We start from the raw sequence: 16,034 nt of genomic DNA on the forward strand, positions 1-16,034 counted from the left end.
TTACACATTTAATAACCGGGATTTTTGTTTTTTAAATTTATTTGAGGACGTTGATTGTTGACATGTTTGTGAATGTTACGTTATTACTTTTATTATGTCCAATACTGCTGAAGATTTTTAACAGTTTTATAATCTTGTTATATCTTGTCTAGCATTTGGAAAATTGATTGTCTTCTACACAGTTTAAATGTTGAAATGGATTTTTCTGCTTTTTACATTTAGCAATTAACTTACACATCTTCCAGAATACTTTGTATCAAACTTTGTATTTTTCCTTTGAAACATGAATAGCTTCCCAGCCATTAGATTTACAGTTTTACATTATCATAAATAATTTTAAACCTGAGTTTGCTGAGCATCTGCTTTTGCTTTACACATGTGACCCCTTTCTAATGTTCTGGTCACACAGTTATTGTAATGTTTGCTACCACGGTAACCAATTGGATCCACCTAAAATCCATGATTCCACATTACACACATACATGCTTACATAACAACATACACTTTTCCTCTCACCAAAGTAAATAAGAGAAAATTCTGTTGCTGATGCTGTTAAAGCTTTCCATTTTTGTGTCCAAGGCTAATGTAAGCATGTATTATATATGTGTTTTGTGTGTGCACATGTGTATTGACTAAGTCACCATATCACTAAAGCGGGCAACAGCCTTAAGAATTGACTATTGGATTAACAATTATATTGGCCGTTGGATTAGCAAAACTCATACTAATAGACATACTCAAACCCTTGCCAAAGTATTACAATGACATATGCACACACACTCACGCAATCTTTCTTTCAATCTCACAATACACACCAACAAACAAAATTCTTATATCTAAGGCAACGTGCTTAGCTAACTGTATGCCGTCTTTTCTCTGATTATAACATGTTATTTTGTGCTCAAGACCACATTTCTTCCAATCAGGAATGATATTGCTGCAAACATAAACAGTCCAACCCACATGTTTTGTCAAATAAATCAACATTCATGCAAAAGCAAACTTCACACACACCCTCATTTGGCTTAACCCTGTTTTTTTACTCTCCTGCTGACCCATCCATTCTTTTCTGTCTTTGTTCATTCACAGATCATGAACTCTATCCCTAATAGATGAGAAATGAATTCCCTGTCCCCACTGGGTGTCTGACCCACTTGACCTTCCTGACCAACAATATACAAATTATTGACAATGAGAGCCTCGCCTTGTACTGGGCAGCAAGTTTTCATTTACTGTCTTTGACGCAAACAGACAAAACTATTTTTCAAGGCTAAGTATGATCATATCATTATTCACCAAGAATTGATATTAGGGAGATGTAGGATGAGTCCCAAATGTATTCCAGAGTCTGACAATATGCCCAAGCATTAAGGAGATCTTTTTGTCTTACCTTCAAGCAACAGCAGTCGCTTTGGAGAGAAGGATCAGAATCAGAAGGATTCCTGGTGGGCAAAACAAGCTAAAAGCTGCTCATTAGGGACCCATAAGGAAAGCAAACTTTAAAGCCTCTACAATAAACAGTGGGTCCACACTAATTTAAAGATGGCTGGAGAAAATGCTACAATGTTGATATTTTCAACATGCTCAAAATTTGATTATTCAAAAACGTATCAAGTATGAATTATCCTTTTTTTCTTGGCTGAATGTATGTATATCCTAAAACATGGCATCAGTGCAACAAACTTGTTGCAGTATTTGCAGAGTTATAAGGACAATATAAGATAGATAAAAATTCCATAAAATGTGTGTAGAAATAAGGATGCCTTGGATGCATATCAATTTGTGTCTGTTTGTGGCCTCACATTATGGCAGTGCTGCTTCTTAGAACTATTGGACTGCAGCATCATGTTGTTTTCTAGATGTAAAATGCTATCACACTTCCTGCACGTGCCCTGCAGTCCTGTGACTTACATTACTCTTTTGTTTTAGTCACCCCCATTTTGTAACATGTTCACTGCAGACAGGGGCAGGTTTATTTGACACAACAAGAGCAAGTCTTTGAGCACAAATCCACATGTTCAGGCTGCTACAAATAATCAAAGGTCAAAGCGAACTTTATTGTCAATCAAGCTTTACAACAGCACATTGCAAGCAGACTGAAATTTCGTTTATCTAACTCCAAATGTGCACAAGTTAAAATTTGACATACAACTAAGACATAACTGTATTGAGACTTACAGCACACTAGAACATAAAGTGCAGTTGATATCAGATATCGCTAACAGTAGACAGTAACATATAACAAGCAACAGAAGGCACTATGAGCATACATTCTAGACATACATTCTCTGTATAATGTTCTAGTTCTTATTTGAATAATACTTCCATCAACTCCAAAGGGAAATAATACTGTTTCACTTTGAATAACTGTTTTAGATAGAATGTATATCAAATGAAGAAGTTGAAATAAGTTTACAAGTTGTGGGTAAGTTGCAAGACATAGTTGAAATTTCAAGTTTGCCATGAAAGCATTTGCGTGTTTGTAGCTTGGGTACAACTAAGCTGATGACATCACATTTAATGTAGATCACAACAGTGAACTCTCCAAGTAGACTAAGTGGATGGAAATCGAGATCGTAAGTTCAATATATGAGTGCAGAAGGATCTTTGTCAGTAACTTACACTGTTTTTAACAAGCACTCCAACCCCTTTCACCTTTGCCCTCCCATTCCTTCTGCAGTCCCTGTCTGTATCTATAGTCTGACAGTTGGACTGAGAGATACAGCAGTTCAGCACAGATTTCTGCAGCTATGTCTCAGTAAAACACATAATGCTGCATATCTGATATTTCCTACTGTCCTCAGATCTTCCCTTTTATTTCTTCGTGAGCTCACATTTGCCATGATGATCAAGGAAAGCAAGGATTTAAACTAAAACTTTCAAGCTTTTTATTTTGTTTTTGCCCTCAGATCCTTCCTGTTCAACTCCTCTGGATTTGGAATCTTGTACCCAACATCACTTGAGCTTTGTAAAGCTCAATCAGCTGTCCCCACAAGTAAAGCACTTTCCCATTGTCATTGTTAGTCATTATAAAATTCAAAACCTGCAAGATTATCCAGTAGGAATCCCTTAACCCATATACCTAGAGCAATCTTAGAACAGTAGTTATTTTAGCCATGGTTGGCAATGCAGGCATGTAAGGTAAAAGGAGGAGGGCATCAAAACCAGTGTCGGAAAAGGTTTAAATAAGTTTAGATAACCCTACTATCCGTGAAAAAAGATCTCAGAAAGATTTCCCAAGAGTATACAAAGAATTACGTAATATTGCAATGACTACTGCATTATGGCTGCACCATTATGGAACAACTTTACACCTGAGGCAAAAATCCATTTATCATTGCAACTCTAACCTCGCTAATAGAGCCACTTCATGTTGACGTCTTCACCACCAACAACAACAAAACTAAGGCATTCAATAAAGATGGCGAACGAAGAGCAAGATGAAGCTACGTCCCTCTATATTTGTGATGAGCATGGTTATGGCACAAACACAATGCACAATGGTGCATTCTCCATCACGTTGTTAATTTATTTCCGACAGCAATAGTAATATCGTCTCCTTCGACTTCCGGGTGATGATCCCGGGAAAAAATCTGGAGCATGCGCAGAACGCTCGATCCGATCCTCTGTCGTCTACATGCACGTTAAGTGGGCATTTGGATCGAGTTATCCCGGGGTCTTAATTCGATCGCGAGTAACCCGATCCGAGCCGCTTTTTTGTCAGATTAAGGTGTCTACATGAACTGAATAACTCAATCTTAATGTAATTTAGCCATTAATCCGATCCGATGACACCCATGTAACCGCACTGACTGATGGGCAAGGAAGGTGCCTCAGACTCAGTGTTTGTGTGTGAAAGCATATACTTATCTTGAAGTAGTGATACAAATACATATATGTATCCATAGTAGATATACAAAATATAAAATCACATATTATCATGCAAGAAAATTGATAAATTAAAGAAAAAGTTGTTAATTTATTACTTAATGTAATGTATAAACTGAGTTTAAGGGAAATAAATTAGGAGGGAAAGAAGTAAAGAGGGTTAGGGGTTTATATCAAATTTGATATAAAACTTCCCCTTAGACCATTTAGAAACAAAGCATAAAATATAAAGCATACATGCATATAACATATGTGATAAGAAGACCTACTTAAAATAGGGAGAAAAGAACCTGTGATTGTAGAGAGGAACAAGATTAAGATAACAGAGATACTTCTGGAGAGGACATGAAGCATATATATATATATATATATATATATATATATATATATATATATATATTATGGCATGCCATTCAGGAAATTAATATTTGAATATATGGAATGAAACTGAATATATTGAATGAACCTGAATATATTGAATGAACCTTGAATATATGGAATGAACCTTGAATATATGGAATGAAACTCTGAATATATGGAATGAACCTTGAATATATGGAATGAACCTTGAATATATGGAATGAAACTCTGAATATATCGAATAAACCTTGAATATATGGAATGAAACTGAATATATTGAATGAAACTCTGAATATATTGAATGAACCTTGAATATATTGAATGAAACTCTGAATATATTGAATGAACCTTGAATATATTGAATGAAACTTGACTGACGTCAGACTTCATGCGGCCATCTTGTCTAAGGTGTGGATACTGTGGCGAAAAGCGAATGACAATGAGTCAGTCCGCTCGGAATCTCGTAGGAGGAATATTAAAGAATGAGGACATCATTAACACACTGGCGAATGCATGTACGGGCCAAAATCCTCCCGATAACCCTGTCAGTTCTTCTAACGAAGAAGTTCGCTCGTGGCAGACTTACGACAACAGGCCAGGCAGCTGTTTATCAGGCCAACCTCAGCATGCCTTCAACCTCTCAGGAGTGGCCCAAAACGGCAATGCAGGCTGAATATTTAGTTAAGTAATGAACGTATTTGATGATCCCTGACACAATGTCCACTTTGGGCACAATGCATTTGTCTGTCCGCAACCTGCTGTGTGAGTAACGTGAACAAAGCTGTGTCGCGGATCATCAAATACGTTCAATACTAAACTAAATATTCAGCCTACATTGGTCTATGGATGTGGGTGATTCTTATTGTATTGTAGGATTTTGGCCCGTACATGCATTCGCCAGTGTGTTAATGATGTTCTCATACTTTAATATTCATCCTACAAAATTCCGAGCGGACTGACTAATTGTCATTCGCTTTTCGCCACAGTATCCACACCTTAGACAAGATGGCTGCAGGCACTTCCGTGAAGTCTGACGTCAGTCAAGTTTCATTCAATATATTCAAAGTTTCATTCCATATATTCAAGGTCCATTCCATATATTCAAGGTTCATTCAATATATTCAGAGTTTCATTCAATATATTCAAAGTTTCATTCCATATATTCAAGGTTCATTCAATATATTCAGAGTTTCATTCCATATATTCAAGGTTCATTCAATATATTCAGAGTTTCATTCCATATATTCAGAGTTTCATTCAATATATTCAAGGTTCATTCAATATATTCAGAGTTTCATTCCATATATTCAGAGTTTCATTCAATATATTCAAGGTTCATTCAATATATTCAGAGTTTCATTCCATATATTCAAGTTTCATTCAATATATTCAAGGTTCATTCAATATATTCAGAGTTTCATTCAATATATTCAAAGATTAATTTCCTGAACGGCATGCCATACATAATATATATATATATATATATATATATATATATTGTGGATCATAGATTATCTGACTGCCAGACCACAGTATGTCAGGATGGGGAGATGTGTTTCTGGAACACTGGAATGTAGTACTGGGGCTCCACAGGGTACTGTTTTGGCTCCTTTTCTTTTCACCTGTACACATCAGACTTCAGGTACAACTCAGAGTCCTGCCACATAAAGAAGTATTCTGATGATACGGCTGTTGTGGCAAAGTGGACATGAGAAGGAGTACAGGGACCTTATGGAGTCCTTCAATGGCTGGACCAAAAATAACTTTTTGCTCTTGAACACTACCAAGACCAAGGAGCTGGTGGTGGACTTTCAAGATATCTAAAACTCCATACCAGTCAGTCTGCATTGATGGAGGGGAGATAGAGACTGTTCAAACCTGCAAATACCTGGGGGTGGTGCTGGAGAAGAAACTGGAGTGGTCTGCCAACATAGCAGTGTACAGGAGGGGCCAGAGCCATCTCTTCTTCCTGAGACTCAGGTCCTTCAATGTCTGTAGTGACATGATGTGCATATTATATCACACTACCATTGACAGTGCACTGTTCTATGCTGTTGTCTGCTGGGGGAGTTGCACTACAGACAAAAACTGTAGGCGCCTGGACAAACTGATGAAAAAGGCCAGTTCTGTTTTGGCAGAAGGCTAGACCCTCTCAGTGCTGTGGTGGAGCAACGGATGAGGAGGAAACTGTATTCTGTTTTAGAGAACAATAAACATCCTCTCCACAGCATCCTGGCAGGTCAGAGAAGCAGCTGCAGTGAGAGGCTCATCTCACTGCATTGCAGGACTGAGAGGTTCAGGAGGTCCTTTGTCCCCACAGTCAAGGCTTTTTAACAGTGATTGCTGACATGTTCGTCTCAGATTTATTTATTTATTTATTTAATATTATTATCATTATTGTTGTTGTTGTTGTTGTTGTTATTGTTCTAATATACAATTACTGTAAATATATTTTGCACTTCCTCTACTGGGGGATGAATAGAGTCTTTTTCTATTCTATTCTATTTCTATAGAGCCTTTGGTCAGCAAACACAAAACAGCAGCCACTGTGTTTCAGAATGACAGTAGTGAGGGCTTGTTGAACAAGCTTCTTTTATGCAGAGGCACGGCTATCTGACAAGCAGCTTTGATATGGAGTATTAACACATACACACCCAACTTGATTGGTACAGTACATATTGCAAGCTGTTAATCTCAAGACAGAGCAGATGTTTATTCATGAAAAGCGCAGGAGAATGAGAGGATATCTGCTTAGCATGCATGAACCCCCACCCACCCACTCACACACACACGCACTCAGGCACACACACACACTCTACACAGGTAGAGAGACATGCATTGCATTTATTCCAATGGACATAAATAGATGAGTTTGTGGCTGTTATTAAAAGAAAAGTTAGCTTCATCTGAAATTTAATCAAAATAATGGATATGTCTACATGCCTGGCCAAAAACGTATGATATTTTGTTGCAACACCTTTAACCTCTGTTATGGCATATATAAGTCATGGTATTATTTTTGATAAGCTTATGCAGTGTCCAACAACATGAATTTATGGACCCAGCATTGTCATCTTGGAATATTCCTGTGCCATTTGGGAAGAAAAAAAAATCTACTGGATGGAAAGATCTTGTCATTCAGTTTATTCAGGGATCCAGCTTACTTTGATTGCTGAACCTGGAACTCAGCAATCGAAGCAACTAATCAGATTAATCATGTTTTTTTTTTTCCTTTTTTCTTTTAATCTGGCATTATTTATGTTTTTGGTTAAAACGTGTCATAAGTTACTTTTCTGCTGTCCTATGAGATGACCAGTTTAAAATCGAGGACTCAACAACAATTTGAAGGTGAACCTATTTGTTCTTGTCCTTGATGACAGATGTTAGATCTTAAAAGTCAGGGTGGTACATGAAACCCCAAGTAAATTTGTTGTAGGTGTGATTTGTTTCTCCTAAAGTTACTTGCTTTGTAGTTTTTGTAGTATGTTATGTTTGTAGTTGTCACAGGCATATAAGTGTTCTCTACAAAAAATAAATTGTCTTTTGTTGGTGAAAAACAAAATCTAGGCTTAGTGGGATGACTTGCAGTATATACCTTAAATTTCAAAGGGAATGTTTATTGTCTACAGGTGCTTCGGTTCAGACATGTTTGATAAAAGGAAAGTTAAAAATACAGGGGGAGTTTGTGAATTCAAATTTGTTTTGAAAACCCAATCTTTGTTAAAACTTACCAGGAAGATTTTGATTTAATATAGTTTTTCCATCCAGAGTTAATATACTGTTGTTAATGGGTTTCAATAAAAATATACATTATGTGTGCCACTCACAGATTAGCTTATCCAAAATTTCTTGCAGCATATTAGACTAGGACACTGTAATTTTGTCCCAGGCTTTCTAAATGAAGGCAGCAACACAATATGTCATTGCAAAGTCAGTATGAACATTATGTTTAAAGAATTTTTCTACATTACTATATATCAACAGAGCAATGATAGACCCTTATCACTGCCATTTAAACATCATTAATTGTAAAGAGGGATACAGTACAGTTTAGGGGATGAAATACACCCTAGTCTTCATCCGTCAATGTAGAAAAAAGAAAAAAAACAGCATCATGCTGGATGCTTAACCAGAAAACAGATAGGCTCTGGCTGCAGTCAGAGCATTAGCTCTTGATCAGTGGATCAGATTTTAAGATTATTCTCATCCAGGTTGGATATGTTAGAAAATTAAGTGATACCCAAATATGGTATAGAATAATTGAAAAAAATATTTGGCAAGTTTAACTAATTGTACACTGAATATTATATAATATAATTATGGATTATTTCAGAATATATTACTCATTCATGTATTGTAATAATATATTAATCCCCAGGTAAATTATTTTTTGCTGTATAACAGAAAATTATTGATGATTTAATAATGAGGGTCTTAATAAATACTCTGACTGGCTGATGATGACCACCTTCTGACTAATCAGGTGGTTGTTGGCTGCCTCATCACAAGAGGTTTATAATGTGGCTGTAGAAACACCAGGTTGTGATCTGACTTGCCAAGAGGTGGTAGAGGTGAGGATTTGATGTTGGCATACAGCAGATCACGTGTTTTATTGTCCTTGGTTTTACAGGCTGTAAGATGAGAGGAGAGGGTGGCATGTTCTCCGGATAAAAGTATGAGTGTGTCACTGTTCTTGGTCTGAATTCTCAAAACAGTGTGTGTTTGATGTGTGAGAATTATCTGGGTACACGGTAAGGCCTGAGTGCAACAGCCAGGAGTTCTATATTCTAACTGCAGATCCTCTCCTTTGGTGTGATATGATTGGAGTTGCACCACCTGTCGTTAACAAACAGAGCCAGCCAGCCATCCTTTTTTTTGGCCACAAGCTGTGCAGTCCCTATCAGTTCTCAGCATGTTGAAGCTGGTTAAGTCCTCACGCAAGTCCGGAATATTGTTCAACCATGTCTCTGTAAAGTACATAAGACTGCAATCATGGTAAGTCCTAACTTTCTTAACCAGAGCCACCAGCTCATAACATTTGCTTTTTACTGAGTTTAAATTATCCAGGATAATCAATCGTAGAAAGGACTTGAAATGTAGCTATTTAGCCTTGGTCTTAGCCACGGTATGGCTTTCCCAGCTCAGCTGGAATGTAGTGCTGCATTCCTGATTTAAACCAACGGAATTGTAAAAGGGCCTCCATTGTATACGCCTTTCTTGCTTCCATTCTGACCACATTGTTGTATTAGCAGTTAAAAATTATGAAAAATAACTTAGACAGTACAAAAACAAAAACAACATACCTATCACACGGAGCTGCAAGGACTGGCACCATGGCAACATATTCTATTCAAGAATATTCTGTTCTATATTATGTATTCTAGTATTCTGTTCTATACTATTTTATTTCAATCTCATTTTAAGCATCTCTGCAGAGTTTCTTCAGCTACCTGTGAACACCACAATTTTTTCGGTCACAAGCAGCTGCTGAACAATAAGTATGTTGGTGGAGTTGAGAAATATCAGATTATGATCTTTTCATAATGAACGACATGCACATTTGCATAGAATTAATTCAACATTTCAATTTCCCCGGTGGAGCAGTCAATGAACTGCTGAAAAGTTTCAAGTATAGCATCTGCTCCTTAATAGTAAATGTCAAGCATTATACGATATGTCATTAACAAGCATTGCAATCCCTCTTCCATTATTCTTTCCACTTTTACGGCATTCTCAGTCTGACCATATAATATGACAGCCAGATAGGGCATTGGTGTAGCAGGGAACACGTTCCTGCTGCCATGTCTTGTTGAAACACATACATCTCCATTTTCAATATTCTCACTGTGTGCTCATTAGCATTCCAAGCTTGTTAATTTCATCTGCACGTGACTGCACATTCCCCATGATGATTAAAGGAGGATGGTTTGTGCTCTCTCCTTCTTTCTCCCTGTTTTTTTTTCCTGTCATAGATCTAAACCATTTCCTTTTCAACTAATTAGGGATTTTAACTTTTGAAAGCTCAAGCAGGTGCTACCACATTAAACAACTTTCCCATTGGTGTTGATACCTCACAACAGATGTTACGTGTCAGAAGTACCAGCAGAAGTTCATAATATTGCAGGCATACATAGTGTTCTTTTTGGAGACTATTCCAGTTGGCAAGAAACTGAGAAGGTTCATTTACAATTCTATTCTATTCGCTTCTGTTCTTTCTCAGTGTATTTACTCCCATACACACAGAGAGGAAAGACCTTTGATTGCAATTCATTGCACTAATGATACTACAAAATTACCAAATTTAGCCTCCTCCCCCTTGTTTCTGCTTCATTTTGTCTCCAGATCTCTATATGTGTCTGAAATATGGAAGCCAGGCTCCAGTTTGGCAGCTTGTGCTACCACTGGATAGATAAGCTGTCCAACTAGAGCTTGTTAGCGTGCAAGACTCAGTGGGCATCACAGCTGTCCAATTTGACCTTGCATGACAACATGAAGCCTAGTTTTTGTTCTCTTAGGCCTGAACAAAATTAAAAGATATCATGTAATTATAATCATAAGATTGCACTAGAAAGCTCTAGAAAGTAGTGGTAATGGTAATTAGATGATTATGGTGATGGCAGTAAAGCTGTGTCTTGTGTATGCATGAAAATGTTGAGTCTTGTCCCGGAATTTCTTTTGTATTCTGAAGGGAAAGGTACCATATGGTTTCCAAATTACTGATACACCAAAGCTGTGACTTCTGCAGTATACATATGTATGTATATATATATATATATATATATATACACACATACATACATACATACACACACGTATATACAGGGTGCGATTTGTGAAAAAATCCCCATCATCCACACCGGCAAATCCCATAGAAATGGACCCCATAATTGAGGGTGCGCTTTATAATCAGGTGAGCCTTATAGAGCAGAAAAAGTTGCTTCCTACCTAACAATACATATTCCATGTGCAATTAAATTCTTATAACGCACACATTTTTCCTGCTTGTGATTTAAGGTTAATGTTCGGTTTTAAGCTATGTTCTGGGTAACATCAATTTCAATGAGTTGTTGTCGGATGATTCCTTTTGTAAAACTGTGTTTGATTTAAGTGAGAACCTTTAAACCATCAGTAATGATGCCATTGTCATGATGAATAAACAAAGAGACAATGATATATCTGTCAATAACATAAAACATTTTGCTTGCATTTGGCTGATTGCAATGTATTAGTGAACTGGTTAAAAAGTGAGGCTGTTATCGTAGGAGAGAAGCTGGGAGCTTGACGGAAGGGGGTTGAAATGTTTTGGAGTCAAAGAAGAACTCCTGAAAGAAGAATATAATTTGAATCAATAGATTGGGCTTCTTCTTAAAAGGTCTTACAGAAGGAGTATCCTCGTCATTTGATAGTCTAGATTTATCATTTTCCGTGGTGCAGGCTGACTTGCTTTGATTCTCCAGTTTCTATTCTGTGTCACATTAAAAAGGTCTTTGTTTATTTGTTCTGGGACAGGCTGCATTGGTTTCCTCAGAGTATCCTGTTTTTTTTACATGAGGGGAAGGAAAACAGGGTTTTGGTGCATCTGACATACGGGATTGTTGTTTTCACTTTCCAGTTGTCGCAGAGGTTTATAACTTGATCCATGGACCTGTTATGGATATCTGTGTCCTGCTACATTCTGTAGAGTTGGTGATCTTTGCCTGAACTCATCTCTATTTTTATGGACTGCAAACCACAAAATAATTTTTACCACAGTGTTTTTGCAGAGTGGTCGCTGACAAAACAGAGACAGGATCACTCTTAGTCTTGGTACTGGCTGTTGATGGAATAGAATAATTCAGATTGCATTTGGATTCTCCACGCTGGGTTGGACCTACACCAGTAAAATAGTTCACGTCTACAAAACGTTGTACAGACTTTGTTTTCATTCTTGACAATCCTGAGAGTTCTGCAGCCTATCTGAGTCAGATCCATACATGTCATAATCGAAGGACTGAAACACTGATAACTTTTGTACTGGTATCCGTCATACTATCATCGCTGACGCATTCCCTGGTCTTGAGCGAATTCCTGATCTTAAAGTCTGCTTTTGGTTGTTAGTTGTCTGTGATGGTGCATTACTGTAGCTTCTGACTCCAGATGGCATGGGTGTTTTGATATAAGCAATTGATGCAGTAGAAAAGTCTTGACACTGTTGGATGATCTGTTGAGAGAAGGTTGTTTCTTGAAGGTGAGTAATACATCTGTGGTGTTAAATGTATTTGAAAATTAAGAAAAAATTAAGGGTAAACTTAAACTTTTGAGGACAAGCAAAGATAGCAATATGTGTGAGCAGGGGCAGGGCTGGTAATGCAAAGTCTCTTTCATATGATCTTGTAATTCTTATTTTAATTTTTTTTTATTTATCCTACCTGCTTCATTCAAATCAAGGTCACAGAATTCCTGGAACCTATACCAGTTACCAAGGGGTAAGAGACCAGAAACACCTTGGACAGATTCATCACTAGTTGCCAGTCCATCAAGACTTAGGTGGAATATATGTACTATATGTCAATAGATATTGATGTCTGCCATTGGATATAGATTTTGTTTTTATTTTATTATTTCTTAAGAATGTTATGGTTCTTTTTAGATTGAGGCAAACTATCTAGCATATGTAATAGAGAATAAGATTTAGAATAATATTTTCAGCATCATATTACATATTTATTTTGTACATTGGGGTACACTGAAAATAAAATTAAATTACAAAACAAAGAGGCTTTGATCGCAAGACAGACGGATGTGAACACTTTCCTTTAAGCTTTACGTCTAATATTTGTTTGCCTGCCTATTAGGGTTAGACTGAACTTTTTAAAACTTGAATAATTTCAGCATCTCATGGGAGCAGTGGAATTGAAAAGTTGAACTATATTCTTTTTGTATTATTTTATCTATACCACCAGTATCAACACAAAATAAACTGTCGGTAGAAGCTGCAAGGCAATTCTTTAATATATGTAGAACCTATTTGTAGAACAGTTTTATATGCTTCTACAAAACAATCAGCAACAAAACAGGGTGGGGCGTATACAGACACACACACATATATATATATATATATAGTAATTAGGAAAATATACATTATATCATATTAATTATATAATAATGATAATTAAAAAAGGAAGAGAGATGAGAAAGAGAGCTAAATTAAAGGCAAGTTAAACAGAGAGGGAAAATACTGTGGATTGATTATAATGAAAGGTAAAACAGTGACGTGAAGACAAACAGGAATGTTGGACAGAAAAGGAATGAGGCCATGTGAAAGAATAAGGAAGAAGTTAATGAAATTGAAAGGTGAAATATCAAGCGAAGACAGAAAAAACATCTGAAAAGACAATGTAAGGTGATGAAAGTAAACAGGAGCAAGCTGGATATAACAAGGAAACAGAGAAGTAGTGATGAGCAAAGACAAACAGGAGATGGAGAGCAGGGAAAGCAGTGGAGCATGGGTAATGTGCTGGCAGCAGAGAGACGGAGAGGGAGAGCAGAAGGCTTGTAAATGTTAAATGAGAAGTATACATAGCAATGTGACTCACTGGAGCTGCCCTAGCACTTGTGAGGGCAAGTGTTTTACACACACACATGCACGCACACACACACACAATATTACCATTACTCTCTTACCCTTTAACACAGGTATTACTGTAATTTTCTGCTTTAATACCAATTTTTCCTCTTTAATGATAATGAGAAACTCATATCTAAAACTACTCTGCCAATAGGCAAGTTTTATAGTGTGAACAATTGCACTTTTTAAGATACATACAAATTAAATTAAATTACTTAAAGATGATGCTTATTTTGACTTTCAGTTTAGTCTATTCTTTGAGAGTCCCCATGTTTTATCGAAATTCATTGAAAAACTAACTAAACGTTCCTTTATTTTTTGTCTAATTACATACTAGTGCATTTTCCACATACAAACATGCACTGTGTTGAGCCTCACTCTTTCTCCCCCACTGCTTCTTGTGAACATAGCACACCAGACAAATACAGCGCTTTTTTTTTCTTCCGCTGGATAGGCAGGTAAAATATTTATGAGTGTTTTAACCTTTGGCTAACCCCAGTGCAGCAATGCAAGTAGCTTCTTAGAAGGTTCCCAGTGAGGTGCAGAGAAACTGAATGATCTACTGTACCAAAAGCTTGAAAGAGTGATAACAATGTATGCAATACCCTAACATGTTTAAAAAGGATCAGATTAATAATACAGGACATGCTTGGATGATAAAATTTTGGTAAACCGAAGGCACACATGTATACACCACAGTCATATATATGTGAGTGAAGTCTTTTTGAAAGTAAGAATTTTTATCTATGTTCTGCAACATTTTAGTTTGCCAGACATTTTTGTCAGTTCTTGACTGCTGATGTTGACTGCTCTACTGACAGGTAATAATTTTATACCCGGACAACTGTTTATTTGTGAATTACATGATTGAGTAGCAGAGGATGAAAATGGCTTCTGAACAGCTGTCATGTTGTTTAAAGGAAATAAACCTAATGGTTTTATCTTGCACTTGATGGGGTTTTTACTGTACGTTTTGCTCTCTTGGGTTGCTGTGTCTCAGGTAGTGAAATCATCAATTGTTGGCCCTTCAATTGTCGGCTTGGCTGTGTGATTCTCCAGCTCCTCCAGCTGTGGATGATTCCTACATTATACCTGATATGTGTGTGATTGTATGTATGCTTTATGTATAAATAAAGAAAAAAGTGCTGAATATAGTTTGTACTTTATTTAATGGGTCATTGAAAAATGATGTAATTTCAGGATCCGTGTGCGGAAGGGTGGACCCAGATGCGGAACTTCAAAAAAGACTTGATTTATTAACAAAAGACAAAGGCAGGAACAAAGGACGCAGCTGAGCCGGATTATCAAAAAATCTTAACTCTGAAAAACAAACAAAACAAGACAAAACTAGGACTTATAAATAACAAGAGGCAAAACCTGACCTGATGAGACGTGGACAAATAAAACCTTGAACATGGGACGTGAGGTGAGATAAGGATTCAGCAACGACATGAGTGAGCCTGGAAACTAAGTACTGTGGGGAGGTGATTAGTGATGAGTGCAGCTGTGGAACAGAAACAGGTGATGTGAGTGAAACTTAACGTGACAGGGGCAAAAACATGACAGAAATTAACCAAGGACCTGAAAACATGATAAAACAAAACTCAAAACGTGACATGTAAATTCTAAAGATAGATCAGCATATCAAATGTTGAAACCAGGAAAGCTGTTATTGTTTTAATAAAATATTGTTGTCCTTGGAACAAATAATGTTTCATTAACCACAACATTTTTTTTGTTCACTGATCAAATTATGATGATGTGATTGATGTTTAACTGTAACAATGTAACTGTAGTTTACCAATGTGATTCATCCCATTTGAGAGACTGATGTGCAGCCCCCTCCCAAGAAGCAGGTTGTGTGCTAACTCAGATTTTTTTATCTACAGTGAATTAACCAATGGGGAGCTACAGGTTTGTAAGGACACATTTGCTGAATATGACAAAAGAAGTTGTTGATTGCAATGACGGACGCAACCTTTAAGCCCAGTCACAGAAATTCTTCTAAGACCCTGGGGATTGAGGGAAGTCTATATTAGGAGAATGGGGCCTATTTCTCTCTTCCTCTACAACTGGTCCGAAGACTAATGAGGTATATGAAATATATCAAGTGTGCAGTCACAGCATTGAGGGTGCCAAGCATTTTTTTGAAGTTGAGTATGATGAAAAGCACTTTCCA

This window comes from Leuresthes tenuis, unplaced genomic scaffold, assembly GCF_036924035.1.
Source record: "Leuresthes tenuis unplaced genomic scaffold, fLeuTen1.0.hap1 SCAF_4, whole genome shotgun sequence".
In the NCBI taxonomy this organism is placed as follows: domain Eukaryota; kingdom Metazoa; phylum Chordata; class Actinopteri; order Atheriniformes; family Atherinopsidae; genus Leuresthes; species Leuresthes tenuis.